The sequence below is a fragment of the Xyrauchen texanus genome, chromosome 30, assembly GCF_025860055.1.
Source record: "Xyrauchen texanus isolate HMW12.3.18 chromosome 30, RBS_HiC_50CHRs, whole genome shotgun sequence".
In the NCBI taxonomy this organism is placed as follows: domain Eukaryota; kingdom Metazoa; phylum Chordata; class Actinopteri; order Cypriniformes; family Catostomidae; genus Xyrauchen; species Xyrauchen texanus.
The window spans coordinates 7,399,519-7,413,335 of NC_068305.1; the positions used below are offsets into that span (position 1 = coordinate 7,399,519).

General features: G+C 38.3%; 1 pseudogene; it reads right to left on the reverse strand.

Moving 5' to 3' along the window:
* Positions 1–4,272: 4,272 nt before the first annotated feature.
* LOC127623575 (SNW domain-containing protein 1-like) overlaps positions 4,273–13,817 on the reverse strand; it is a 47,709-nt pseudogene continuing 38,164 nt past the window's right edge.

The following is a 13,817-nucleotide window of genomic DNA, read 5'->3' on the forward strand; positions in this document are numbered from 1 at the left end:
AATGCTTTTTTATACTGACTGTTCATACCGCAGGTTATATGTGGACAGATCAGATTTTTTTTTGCTGTTCAGGCTGCAATTGTTTTTGCTAGCACATCTACATTAGTTGTCATAGTGATGATGCAAACTTGTGTATGTTCACTATGCGTGAGTGTTTATCAATGGATGTTTTTCATTATAAAGTATACAAATATGAACACATTCTTCACAGAAAACGGCATAAAAATGGGTGAGGTGGCATATGCAATGTTTATTGCTGCCAGGATTTCCAACTGTCCCATTTTTGCTAGATGTTGCCTATTGTCCTGTATTTTAGAAGGAAGTGAAATATCACGTACTGAAAGCTTTGTGTCCCATATTGAAGCATATAAGGCTTATGAAGAGGACCCCATCCTGTATTGAAGTGCTCAAGTGTCCCATATTCACTCAAGACATTCAATATCTCATCGTGCTGTTGTGGCTCGCTCTTTGGGTGAGTAAAGCCAATGTCTGTATTATTTTAATAGAGGTTTGCACTGCTTTGGCTGGACTGTAACATATCCTGATGAGCCAAAACTTTATGACCACCTGGCTAATATGCTCTTGGTCCTCCGCGTGTAGATCCTTCAAATCCTGTATGTTGCGAGGTGGAGCCGCCGTGGATCAGACTTGTTGGAATAGCACATCCCACAGATGCTCAATCGAATTGAGATCTAGGGATTCTGGGGACCAGGGCAACACCTTGATCTCTTCATCATGTTCCTCAAACCATTCCCGAACTGTGTGTGCAGTGTGGCAGGGCACATTATTCTGCTGAAAGAAGCCACTGTCATCAGAGAATACCATAGTCATGAAGGGGTGTACCTGGTCTGCAATGATGTTTAGGTAGGTGACACGTGTCAAATTGATGTCCACATGAATGGCCGGACCCAGGGTTTCCCAGCAGAACATTGCCCAGACCATCACACTCCCTCTACCGGCTTGTCATCTTCCCACAGTGCATCCTGGTGCCATCAATTCCCCAGGTAAGTGGCACACACTTACATGGCCTTCCACTGCTCCAAGGTCCAGTTCCAATGCTCGCTTGCCCATTGTAGGCACTTTCGACGGTGAACAGTGGTCATAATTGGCACAGTAGGGTGCGATGCACTGTGTGTTGTGACACATTCCTTCCGTAACCATCATTATCATTTTCTGTGACTTGTGAGTAGGTACTTACAACTGCTGACCGGGAGTACCCCACAAGCCTTGTAGTTTAAGAGATGCTCTGACCCAGTCATATGGCCATAGCAATTTGGCCCTCGTTGAAGTCGCTCAGGTCTTTACTCCTGCTCGTTTCTCTTGCATTCAAGACGTTGACTATGAGAATTGATTGTTAGCTTACCATCTAATAAACCCATACCTTGAAATGTGGCCTTCTTAGGAGATGATCAAAGTTATTCACTTCACCTGTAAGTGGTCATAATGTTTTGGCTCATCAGTGTATATGACATTCAATTAAGAAGAGATCATCTGTTCCCCTCATAGACTTCACCTTCCACTGTTGGAGGGCAAATTTTTTATTGAAAATTCTCTTGTAACAATACAACAACCTGGCCGTCATTATTTTTGTGAAGACATCTTTTATCCCATTTGTAATGCTGTACATGCAACACCTGATGAAACTTCCCCGTCGCACACAAAGAATGGTGAAAAACAATCCTGATGGTGAATGTTTTTTTCCCCCGTACAGACAACAAAAATCTAAATGTATATGAGTCAGATTGGCAAAAAAAATATGTTTTTTTTATGCCTGTGTGAGCATAGCCATAGAGCACATAGAAGGACTGGGTTTCAAATTAAACACCAAAAAAAGTGTGTTAATCCTCACACAGTTCATCACATATCTGGGGCTGTCAGTCGACTCAGTGGCATTCAGAGTGTGACTGTCAGAGAAGAGAGTGATGAAATTCACTCCGTGTCTGACCTTGTTTAATAGGGGAAATAACATACCCTTTCATGCTGGCTTCAGACTGTTAGGACTGATGGCCTCAGCCTTCATTTATTTATTTAATCCCCTGGACCGAGCTTCAGCGCTGGGTAGACTTTCTGAAATTAGACGCCTTACGTCACTCTCTGAGGAGAGTGAGGATGACGTAAACAGCTGTGTAAATGCTTTAATTGAAAATGTCAATCTTTCTGGCACAAGGGGTGGGGGGGTTGGGACTCACAAGGGCAGAATAATAAATAGGAAAATGGGATTGGGATCTCACTAATTTCCACATACACTATTTAGAAATGATGGTGGTATTCCTAACCCTGAAACATTTTCTCCCTTTTATTAAAGGGCATTTTGTTCTTGTAAAGGCAGACTTGAATACTTGAATAGGCAGGGAGGATTCAGGTCTATCCCTCTGCTCATGTTGGCATGCAAACTGATTCTGTGGGGCAATGCCCACTTTCTATCCCTGAGGGCGACTTGTTGTGTGACTTCCGGTGGGAGTATTCAACTGTATGAAACAAGCTTTCAACTGTTTTCATGGTTCCCTCTGGCTGCTGTGGTTAGTGTGCTGTTTTCTGGTAGTATTAGTGAGGAGTCTTACCAGATCACCCTCCTTGCGGTGTGAAATGTGTTTTTAACCTTTATGATGCCACTTTTATACGGGAAGGATGGAATCACCCCAGACACAAGTGGGCTGGCGTACTGGAATAGAGCTCTTGAGGAATACGTGGGTTAAGCAAGTAACAAAAGGATCTCATTCATTTTCAATAAGCTGATATGATTGGAAGCATGCACACTCATATCACAGAAGCTCACATACGCCAAGAATGGAGCTGATAGTACTACAATAAACTCTGAAAGCATAAAAAAATAATATAAAACTACATTCATTATGGTTTATACATAGCATATTATTGTGTTACTCTTTAAAAGTGGCAACATTGTGCCATAGATAACCAAATTCATCCAATGAAATTTGACAAATTAATATTTTTTCTAATTAATATTATTGATTAAAAAAAATGGGACATTGGGACCCATTTTTCTGGAAGAGTATTAAAGGTGGTGCTCTTAATTATTGGCCCTATAAATTAATCTATATAAAAGCCCATTTGATCATCTGTATAAATTGGGCTAATGTTTCAAGAAATAAAGTGGAAGAAACAAAAAAACATCTATATAAAAGCCCTTGGGAGTTTATTCTAGCATGGAATATTCAATTAAGAAATCTAAAATCACATTGTGAAAAATAAACTACAGTCAGGTATGCACAACACATGGCATTATAGCATGCAAGAGATTTTCACATAAACTGAACTAAAATGATGGTTTAATCGAGTCTCAGCCTCAACAAATAGAAACAACATTACCTGAGACAACTATTTCTTCGGCCTGGCTAATGAAGTGATGATCAGAAAAGGGGCATCTTTGAGTTAGAGCACTGGCATTTAGAAATGATATGATGAATGATAGCTTGTGCCTCATTACATAGCAAAATTATATTGCAATGCATGTAACAACGGTGATTTTGGATGTGCCCTCACTTCACAGGAACAACTCTGCACTCAGGAACATTTCCCACATTAAATAAAGGTTTACACAAAGAAATTACTTTAGAAAAGGTTTAAAATAATCGAACACTCATATGAGACTCCAGTTATGTCAGTAGCCTAATAAAAGTGGTCAAACTGGATGAGGAAAAACAACATTAAATAATTCACACACTTCAATACGTTTTATTTAGCAAAATAGTTTTGGGATACTTCAGACCACAGAGAACAAATAAAGCACTGAATAAAGATTTACCTTCAATCAATTAAAACAAAAGTTTGTAATGATGCTGTGTCATATGAACAAGTCTTTTAGAAATGCTTTGTAGCCAATAGTAACATGAATGCAACTCATTCTTAAGAAAGAGTAAATCCACATGTATTTTGGGGTAAAAAATCTTACTGGGGAGAAAATAAGGCTACGGTTCTTTATTTGGTCAGGTTTCTGTGCATACCCTGAGATGAAATCCTGCAGGCCCTCGTGCATGCTTTTATACTTCACATGGAGCTGGTCTGCCTCATAGGGGCCGACATATTGATAAAAAAACAGCTGAAAACTACTCTGTCTCAGTAACAGCCCTGATATTGGACACTTCATTCATTCATTCAACATTGGCAACTGAGAACTTGCATCCATGATGCTAGGTGTCAGTTTAAGTCCATGTCGACTACCAAATTGACCAGAGCAACATAAAAAATAAAAATAGATTTTTCATAAAAAATGGCTCTTCGTCATATAATCAAATAACACTAATCTTTCTCTCAAGCGCAGTTGTGGAGCAGCTTCAATTCACTGCAGACTCGGCAGATGAATCCGCAGTGGTCGGAACTGGCTATATAAGACTAATGGAGATAAGTAATTTAAAATTCATTTCACCTTACACCAAAGCTGCTGAAACACTTTTAGGATTATTTTACATTCATTTCACTTTTGCCACAAACAATCTCACCCACAATAAGAAATGTATTAGTGACTTTACAGCACAAGAGTTTAAGCTTGACATTTTGAGTTATCAAAGAAAACACAATTAGCGGAAAATGCTAAACAACTAGACTTAAAGGGAGAAAATAATAATAAAAAGATTTCTTGTAGCATTCATTTTACAATAAAAAAAGGTTGGTCTTTGACCCTGCAACTGTGGATGCAGGAAATGTTCCTCACTCCCTCCTGTGCTTCTTCTCGTGGTTCGAAGACCTTAGAGTGCCCACTAGTAGATGCCCTTTTGGAGCCTCCATGCTGTTTGGCCTCCTCCAAGAACTTATCCAGACATGTCCAAATGTAACTCCTTTTTCACTGTACTAATGTATAATATAATAATTCATAAAGTATTCAGACCCCTTCATTTTATTCACATTTTGTTATGTTGCAGACTTATGCTAAAATGCTTTAAATAATTTTTTTCACATCAATCTACAATCCATACCCAATAATGACAAACGCAAAAAAAAATGATTTTTGATAACTTTGCAAATGTATTAAAAATAAAAAAAACTGTAAGTATTTGGACCCTTTGCTATGACACAAAAATTTAGCTCAGGTGCATCCCATTTCTCTGGATCATCTTTGAGATGTTTCTAGACTTTGATTGGAGTCAACCTGTGGCAAATTCAATTGATTGGACACGATTTGTAAAGGCACACACCTGTCTATATAAGGTCCCACAGCTGAAAATGCATATCAGAACAAAAACCAAGTCATAAGGTCAAAGGAACTGCCAGCAGATCTTAGAGACAGGATTGTGATGAGGCATAGATCTGTGGAAGGCTAAAAAAAAAAAAAAAATTCAGCTGCATTGAAGTTTCCCAAGAGCACAGTGACCTCCATAATTCTTAAATTGAAGTTTGAAACAACCAGAACTCTTCCTAGAGCTGGAGAAGTGCCTTGGTAAGAGTGTTCACCAAGAACCCGATTCACTCTGGTTGAGCTCCAGAGATCATGTGTGGAGATGGGAGAAACTTGCAGAAGGAACTGCAACACTCCATTGATCTGGGCTTTATGGCAGAGTGGCCAGACGGAAGCCTCTCTTCAGTGCAAGACACATGAAAACCTGCTTGGAATTTGCAAAAAAGCACCTAAATGACTCTCAGACTGTGAGAAACAAGATTCTCAGGTCTGATGAAAAGATTGACCTGCTTCAGGTCTGGAAGAATCTGCAGAGAAGCATGGCAGAAAATACCCAAATCCAGGTGTGCAAAGCTTGTCGCATCATACCCAAAAAGACTCGAGGCTGTAATCTCTAATAATAATAATTTGTAGTTTCAATAATGTCCTTTCGTCATTGTAAAGCGCATTTTACATGAGTTAAGTCGAGGCATCAAAGCTCTGTTTAATGCCAGCGTCAAGCGGCGCTTTGCCCACCACATGACAAGCGTTGCAGTAAGTGTCACGGAGAGGCAAATTTATGAGCTTGCCATGCAAGAAAGTAGGAAGTGTGCACAATAAATACTGAAAACATTTATTTGGAAGAGAAAAAAATGGCTATGATTGCAGAAAGTAAAGAGGACTCGTTTGTTTAAGTCTTTATTTAGATATTCAATATCTCTTCATAAATTTGGACAGTTTTAAAATATATATTGTAGCTTTGTACTCTCAAAGACGTGTGTGAAAAACACTTTGGTGTGAAGTTGAAGCTGAGGTTGCGCTGACGCGTCACTTCATGGACTTCAATGTATTCGGTAGCGCTGACGGTAGTCATGTGAAAGCTCAACTAAAAATTGTATTCACTATAGAAATTGAGGTAGTTATCACTTTGTGATGAAAGATTATCCTCCTTTTCTTCTTTAAAATATCTTATTTACAGTGAAGACAGATTTTTGACACTAGTAAGCTGTGTAAAGCTACTAGTTCACATCTAATGTACCACAACTCATGATTTCTGAAGTTGGTCTAATGAAATGTCTTGGGAAGATCTTTTTTTTCGTCAATGTTTCATCAGCGGAACGAAAGCCACAGATCACAATTTATTTTGGGCGGACTATCCATTTAAACCACACAAAAAGGCAAAATCATTCCATAATCTTCAATAATGTTTCGAATGTATTGGTCTTCTTACTGCAAAGTTTAAGGACTGTTACCTTGCCCTGATTAAAGAGTCTCTGGTAATACAGAGCCTCACTGGAAGTACGGGGGTTTGGCTGGCCCAGAGCAATGGCCTCACTGATGTCTCTGGAGCTTTGACCTGAAAGGACAAAAATCACCCTGACATCAGCTAAATGCACATTAATATCTCATACCGACAGCCAGACGCATCACACTACATTACACACGCCTGAAACATTGAGCTGAGGGCGGAGCTCGGGGAATACTCACACGAACATCTTTTGTGGAAAAACCTAAAATTCAAAGGATTACTACTAGAGATTAAAAGCATTTTAATTCCACTAAAAGGCACTGCGTGTAATGTTTTTAAAATATGAAATCAAAAGAGAGAAACGAACACTAAATCATGTACGATAAAGTGGAGCTCTAACATAGAGGCCCATCAATGATTCAGGAGTAGGATGTAAAAAAATGCATGTACCTCTTATCAGGCACGGCTCTGGAGATGTTCCTGTCATGCTGCCTCGCTTTCCTCCTCTCGTTACGGATCTCATCACGCTCACCGACCTCGGTCTCTTCTCCACCTAAGAGAAAAGTCATGATGTCACACATAGTGGTCTCGTTGATGGCTGTGAGAGCATACTGCTGACCCTGCACGAGGGTCATGCTTTACCTGTGTTTGTGACTTAAGCCAAGCCCACACTACAAGAATGAAGCTAGTCTCCTTTGAAGCTAGTCTCCTTTGGGGTTTGTATTCACAGAGAGATCTGTGATAAGTACCAGATGACAGAGCATGCCCGTCACACATTTTCCCCTTGTTTGTGGCAAGCAACGATTTCTGTGTTCTGTGTTAGTGCAAAGTTAGTGCAAAATGACCACAAACCCTTACTCTGTGTAGTTTGTTAACATGTTGTCAAGAATAATATTATATTGCTACGTGTAAGAATGTAAGAGATAATTTCTGGAATGTAGCTTCAGCGACGCACCTAGTCTGCTAGAAGTGTGTAGTGTAGCAAGTATATATTTGTGTGCAGGACAACGAGCGCCTTGTAGTATGGTCTTGGCTTTAACAAAGCCATTCATTCTTACAATCAAGAGCTTTCCTCACCCACACATTTTTTGTGTTAAAGTAGTAGTTCACTATGAAAAGAAAATCGAACTCATATGTATATGAATGAACCCTCTTATCCTTATTTATCAGGTTTGGATCATCATGAGGGTGGCCAAATGCCAATTTTCATTTTTGAATGAACTACTACTTTAAAGGGGACCTATTATGCTAAATTCACTTTATTTCCACAGAATAGTTTGATCTTAACATGCATTGTGAATGCAACTCATCAGGTTCACAAATAATACAATTATACAAAATCTCCTTGAACCTAAAATGTATTTCTATTTCATTATCGCTATTGTTTATATTTATCATTTTCTTTAGATCTCAATATGTATAAGTAATTTTCCACCTGCTGTTGTAGATCAATATTTGCGTGACAGAGAGGTGATAAAAATGTTTGTTTTTTTTGACCACTTCATTATTTTAATTGCTTTTCTGTTTCATTTGAAGTGCAATTTGAATTAGAAAATATCTTTGGTTTAAGTTTTTCATGATTCAATATATTAATTTCATTTTTAAAGCATAATCAGTCAGGCAAAAATATTACAGAGGCCTCAACATCGCTTTTCCACGACAAGTAGGTTTTAAAACGGCAAGTGAAAAACATTACTAGCCCTACCAGACAAGAAGCCTGATTAAAAGGTCAATAAGGAAAACATAACTGGCTATACATTTGAAGACAGAAGTTTACACACACCATAGCCAGATATAATTAAACTCAGTTTTTCCACAATTCCTGAGATTTATTTGGAGAAAACATTCCCTGTCTTAGGTCAGTTAGGATCACTACTTTATTTAAGAATGTGAAATGTCAGAATAATAATAGAGAGAATGAATAATTTCAGCTTTTATTACTTTCATCACATTCCCAGTGGGTCAGAAGTTTACATACACTTTGTTAGTATTTGGTAGCATTGCCTTTAAATTGTTTAACATGGGTCATGCATTTTGGGTAGCCTTCCACAAGCTGTTGCTGGAATTTTGGCCCATTCCTCCAGACAGAACTGGTGTAACGGAGTCAGGTTTGTACCGTAGGCCTCCTTGCTCACACATGCTGTTTCAGTTCTGCCCACAAATTTGGACAGGATTGCCTTTGTGATGGCCACTCCAATAACTTGACTTTGTCCTTAAGCTATTTTGCCACAACTTTGGAGGTATGCTTGGGGTCAATGTCCATTTGCGAACAAGCTTTAACTTCCTGGTTGATGTCTTGAGATGTTGCTTCAATTTACCCATAGAATTTTCCTTCCTCATGATGCCATCTATTTTGTGAAGTGCATCAGTCCCTCCTGCAGCATATCGACCCCACAACATGATGCTGCCACCCTCATGCTTCACAGTTGGGATGGTGTTCTTCGGCTTGCAAGCTTTATCCTTTTCCCTCCAAAAATAACAATGGTCATTAAGGCCAAAAAGTAACATTTTTGTTTCATTAGACTAGAGGTCATTTCTCCAAATAGTAATATCTGTGTCACCATGTGCACTTGCAATGTTTTATGGCACTTTGAGCAGTGGCTTCTTCCCTGCAGAGAAGCCTTTCAGGTTATGTCGATGTAGGACTCGTTTTCCTCTGGATGTAGATATTTGTCTACCTGTTTTCTCCAGCAGTTTTCTCCAAACTACGTTCATCTCCAGGAGCAGTATGATGGCTGCGTGGTCTCATGGTGTTTATACTTGCGTACTATTTCTTGTACAGATAAACGTGGTACCTTCAGGTGTTTGAAAATTGCTCCCAAGGATAAATCAGACTTCTGGAGGTCCACAAATTTTTTTTCTGAGGTCTTGGCTGATTTCTATTGATTTTCCCATGATGTCAAGCAAAGTGGCACAGAGTATGAAGGTAGGACTTAAAATACACCCACAGACACACCTCCAATTAAATACACCTCCAATCAGAAGCTAATTGTCTAATTTTCTAAAGGCTTGACATAATTTTCTGGAATTTTCCAACTTAGTGTATGTAAATTTTCCAACTTAGTGTATGTAAAATTCTGACACACTGGAATTGTGATATAGTTAATTAAAAGTGAAACAATCTGTCTGTAAACAAATGTTGGAAAAATGTCTCATGTCATGCACAAAGTAGATGTCCTAAATGACTTGCCAAAACTATAGTTTGCTAAAATGAAATCTGAGGATTGGTTAAAAGTTTTTTTTTAATGACTTCAACCTAAGTGTATGTAAACTTCTGACTTCAACTGTATTTGTAATATAGCATAGTGTGTCACTTATTACAAAGTTTATATTCTTATTCTGCTATTTTATCATTTGCTGGTGCTCTAGTAATAGCTGAACGCTTTTTGACTGACAGGCGGCTTGTGTGCGTGCGGCGTGCTTTATATCAATGTTCTTACTCAGAATACTCTTAACGTGACTAACACTAAACAGTTAAATACATTTCAAAATCTTGGAGAGGTTTTCATGTATATACCACTTAAAATGGAGTGGTGGTGGTGTAGTGGCTAAAGCACAGGGCTGTTAATCAGAAGGTTGCTGGTTCGAACCCCACGGCCACCACCATTGTGCCCTTGAGCAAGGCACTTAACTCCAGGTTGTTCTGGGGGGATTGTCCCTGTAATAATTTGGATAAAAGTGTCTGCCAAATGCATAAATGTAAATGTAAATGTAGGACTTGTAAATGCAAATATAACCTAATAGACCTGCTGCTGTCTGTGTAATTCATATTAATCAAACATCCATAAGAAAATGAGAAAATTGCTCTTGGCTGGATAACTTTAGAATTATAAAACAAACTTTAGTATAAAATAATTAATGTATTATACATACAGGGAAGACCAGTATTAGTTGTAAAATTCGGTCAGAATGTTTTATTGAATACTTGATCCTACTGTTGTTATGTTTTTTAAAAGCTGTTAAAAAGCACAGTTTTCTTAATTATTTTCGGACCTCAATCCCTTTGAGCACGTCTGAGATCCGTTGGATCGGAGGGTATATGCTAGGGTCATTCCCACAAGAAATGTCTGGGAACTTGCACGTCCCTTTTTTGGAAGAGTGGGATAACATATTACAGCAAGAACTGTCAAATCGGGTGAAGTCCATGAGGAGGAGATGTACTGCAGTACTTAATGCAGCTGGTGGCCACACCAAATACTGACTGTAACTTATGATTTTGACCCCCCTTTGTTCAGGGACACATTATTCCATTTCTGTTAGTCACATGTTTGTGAAACTTGTTCAGTTTATGTCTTAGTTTATGTTAGTCTTTTTATGTTTATGTCTTGTCAAATATTTACACAAGCTAAGTTTGCTGAAAATAAATGCAGTTGAAAGTGAGAGGATGTTTCTTTTTTTGATGAGTTTATTTACATTTACATTTACATTGATGCATTTGGCAGACGCTTTTATCCAAAGCGACTTACAGTGCACTTATTACAGGGACAATCCCCCCGGAGCAACCTGGAGTTAAGTGCCTTGCTCAAGGACACAATGGTGGTGGCTGTGGGGTTTGAACCAGCAACCTTCTGATTAACAGTTATGCGCTACTAGTCCACAAATGATGGAGATGGAGGCTTTTCTTTATTTGACCACCGTGCGTAACATAACTACCATTTCACAATAACCTGCTCCCCTACCCAGCGCAGTTTACATTTCTGTCCCAGAGAATCGAGTTGATTGCACTGGTAAAGCCTAATACTATTAGGTTGGGCATCTGTTGCAATTTTAGCACAAAAAAACACAACTAATAAGAAATTACACGTTTTTAATATGTTACTAATTATAACTAACTAAAAACATGGAGAACATAACTTCTTGCATAATCACTTAATGTGTTCCCAACAGCATTAATTTGTACCTTTGTTACCATGAGCCTTTATTCCAGCTCTCCTGTCGTGGGCCATCTTAGCCAACTCTCTTAACTTTTCCTCTTTCTTTTCCTTCTCCTTTGGGCCATCTTCTTTTCCACTTGAACTCTCATCTCCACAGCCTCTCTGGCCTGGAAACATCACAAAATCAACATCAACACTAGCTATTGACACAGGACATCACCTTGGTACAAAGCTTGGTACACATCACTGATACACTGTTAAATGGGCTAGTCATTCAGACAACCTACTAAATAGTCAATTTTGAAATAAATGAATACTTAGCTACTTTGCTTATCTTTAGAATTAATAAACTATTGAGTATTGTTTTGAGGAGTTTGCTGACCTGAGATCAACATTCTATTTAATTCTAAATGAAGATTCTAGACTCCATTTCAAAACCATTCAGACAAGTGTTGACAGTCTTTAGGATTTATATAGTATTTAAAGTAAACATGAAAAAGCGAATTATTATAGGGCGGGAGTTAAAGGCGTGTAGTGTAGGGAGTTTTTTTAATAATCTGCACATTAAGACCAGCAATGTGCATAAAGAAAACTGGGTCAATTTAGTTTTTATGTTATGTTTTTATAAAACTCAGTAAAAATCCATCTTAGCAATGTGGGATTTAGAGTTGCAGGAATTAGCAGTACACCTTTCTGTCTGTGATGTACAAGCCTCAGCCAGCTTGACAAAGTTCTCATTTATGTGATGGTCTGCAGGCCTCATCCGTCAGCAGCCAAACGCTTGTCCAGTGGAATGGTGCAACCCTGAGATGCAGAGGTGAGAAGTGTGAGAAAGCAGCATGGTTGTATTCACTGTCGGTATTTTAGACCAGAACAACAAACAGCTCAGTAACTGAATAATTCTTGGAGTGAAAAGAAGAGATCTTAGGTTTACTTTTGCGTTCTTCCAGTTGGAAATACAGGGATGAAACTTCCACTCCTGCTGTTCTTTCACTGTCATCTGAAAAGAGAAGGGGTAAAAAGCTTTGAGGTTAGTTGAGATGTTCACAGAATATAGTTTTCAGAAAGATTTCAATGGATTCTAAGAGTAAACAAGGCAAAAGTTCAGATTGATAGTTGACCGAATTCAGACTCCCACTTTTCTGCTTGGAGAGTGCATGACAGGAGCAGGAGGCGATGGAGGTCCACGGGGGATCTTTTTATTGATTCTGTTAGAGAAACATTGAGAGTTCATTTTCTCTGAGATTTCCACTCTGATGTGGTTTGTTATATTCAATGCTGAGAATAAGATGACATACTTGAAGCGTGGGGGTTCCATGGGATCTTTCTGCATTTCCACCATACAGATGAACCTCTGTTTGGCTCCAGAGTTAAATGCAAGTCCTTGCTGGAAGGGTGTGTACCTTTAAGAAATAGAAGGACATTTTATGAGATTTATATATACAAAGACTCTTAGGGATGTTAAAAATCAAGGGTGTTGATGTTAAAATCCTTGTCTTCCACAGAAGGATGTCTTGAGGTAACAAATTAGATGAGGGTGAGAAAATGATACAGATAATAAATTAACTCTTTAAGTGCATCATACAGTGAAACTGCTCTTTCCAAATTTATTGTGCTGGGGCCTGTTTGTCTGCAGCACGCACAGACATGGCAGCCGCAATTTTCTGTGACACCTGTTTCTCCAGAGCTGCTCTGGTCTTTTCTGTACACTACAGCAGGAGGAAACAAGAAACTGTGATTTCAAGCAGGCTTAACTTCATTCGAATTTACAGCCATATAATTCAGAACAAGTTATAGAATTTTCCAGTTAGCACAATGAGGTTTATTTTTGGATTAATTAGAGCACAAAGAAAGTACAAACACTTTTCAAAAGATTTTAGCCTTATTCCAGCCGAATATCGACATTTAAAGGGGTCATGTCATGAGCAATCAAATTTTCCTTGATATTTTGACATAAGAGGTCATTTTACCATAAAAACATACTGTTAATTCCAGAACTCAAAACTTTTTAACATTTATCAAAACATTTATTGAAGTTGCCAAAATGCCCCTATTTCCGTGACTTCCCTACATAACTTGGGGTACTCATTAATTCAAGATGACCTCTACAGCAACAACATCAATGGCTATTTTAAAATCATGGCACCCATGGCCCCACCCACTGGTGCTCACTTGGCTCATAAACTATGGAGGCACAAACCTGCATAAATAATAAATAAATAAATGTAATAATAAAAAATAAATAAAGAAATAAATGTCTTGATAAAACAAATATAATTAGTTTTTAATTACATTTATTCCTGAATTTATTATTGTATGACTTTATACTTTTATTATTTTCTATACTTATTTTTAACTTTAT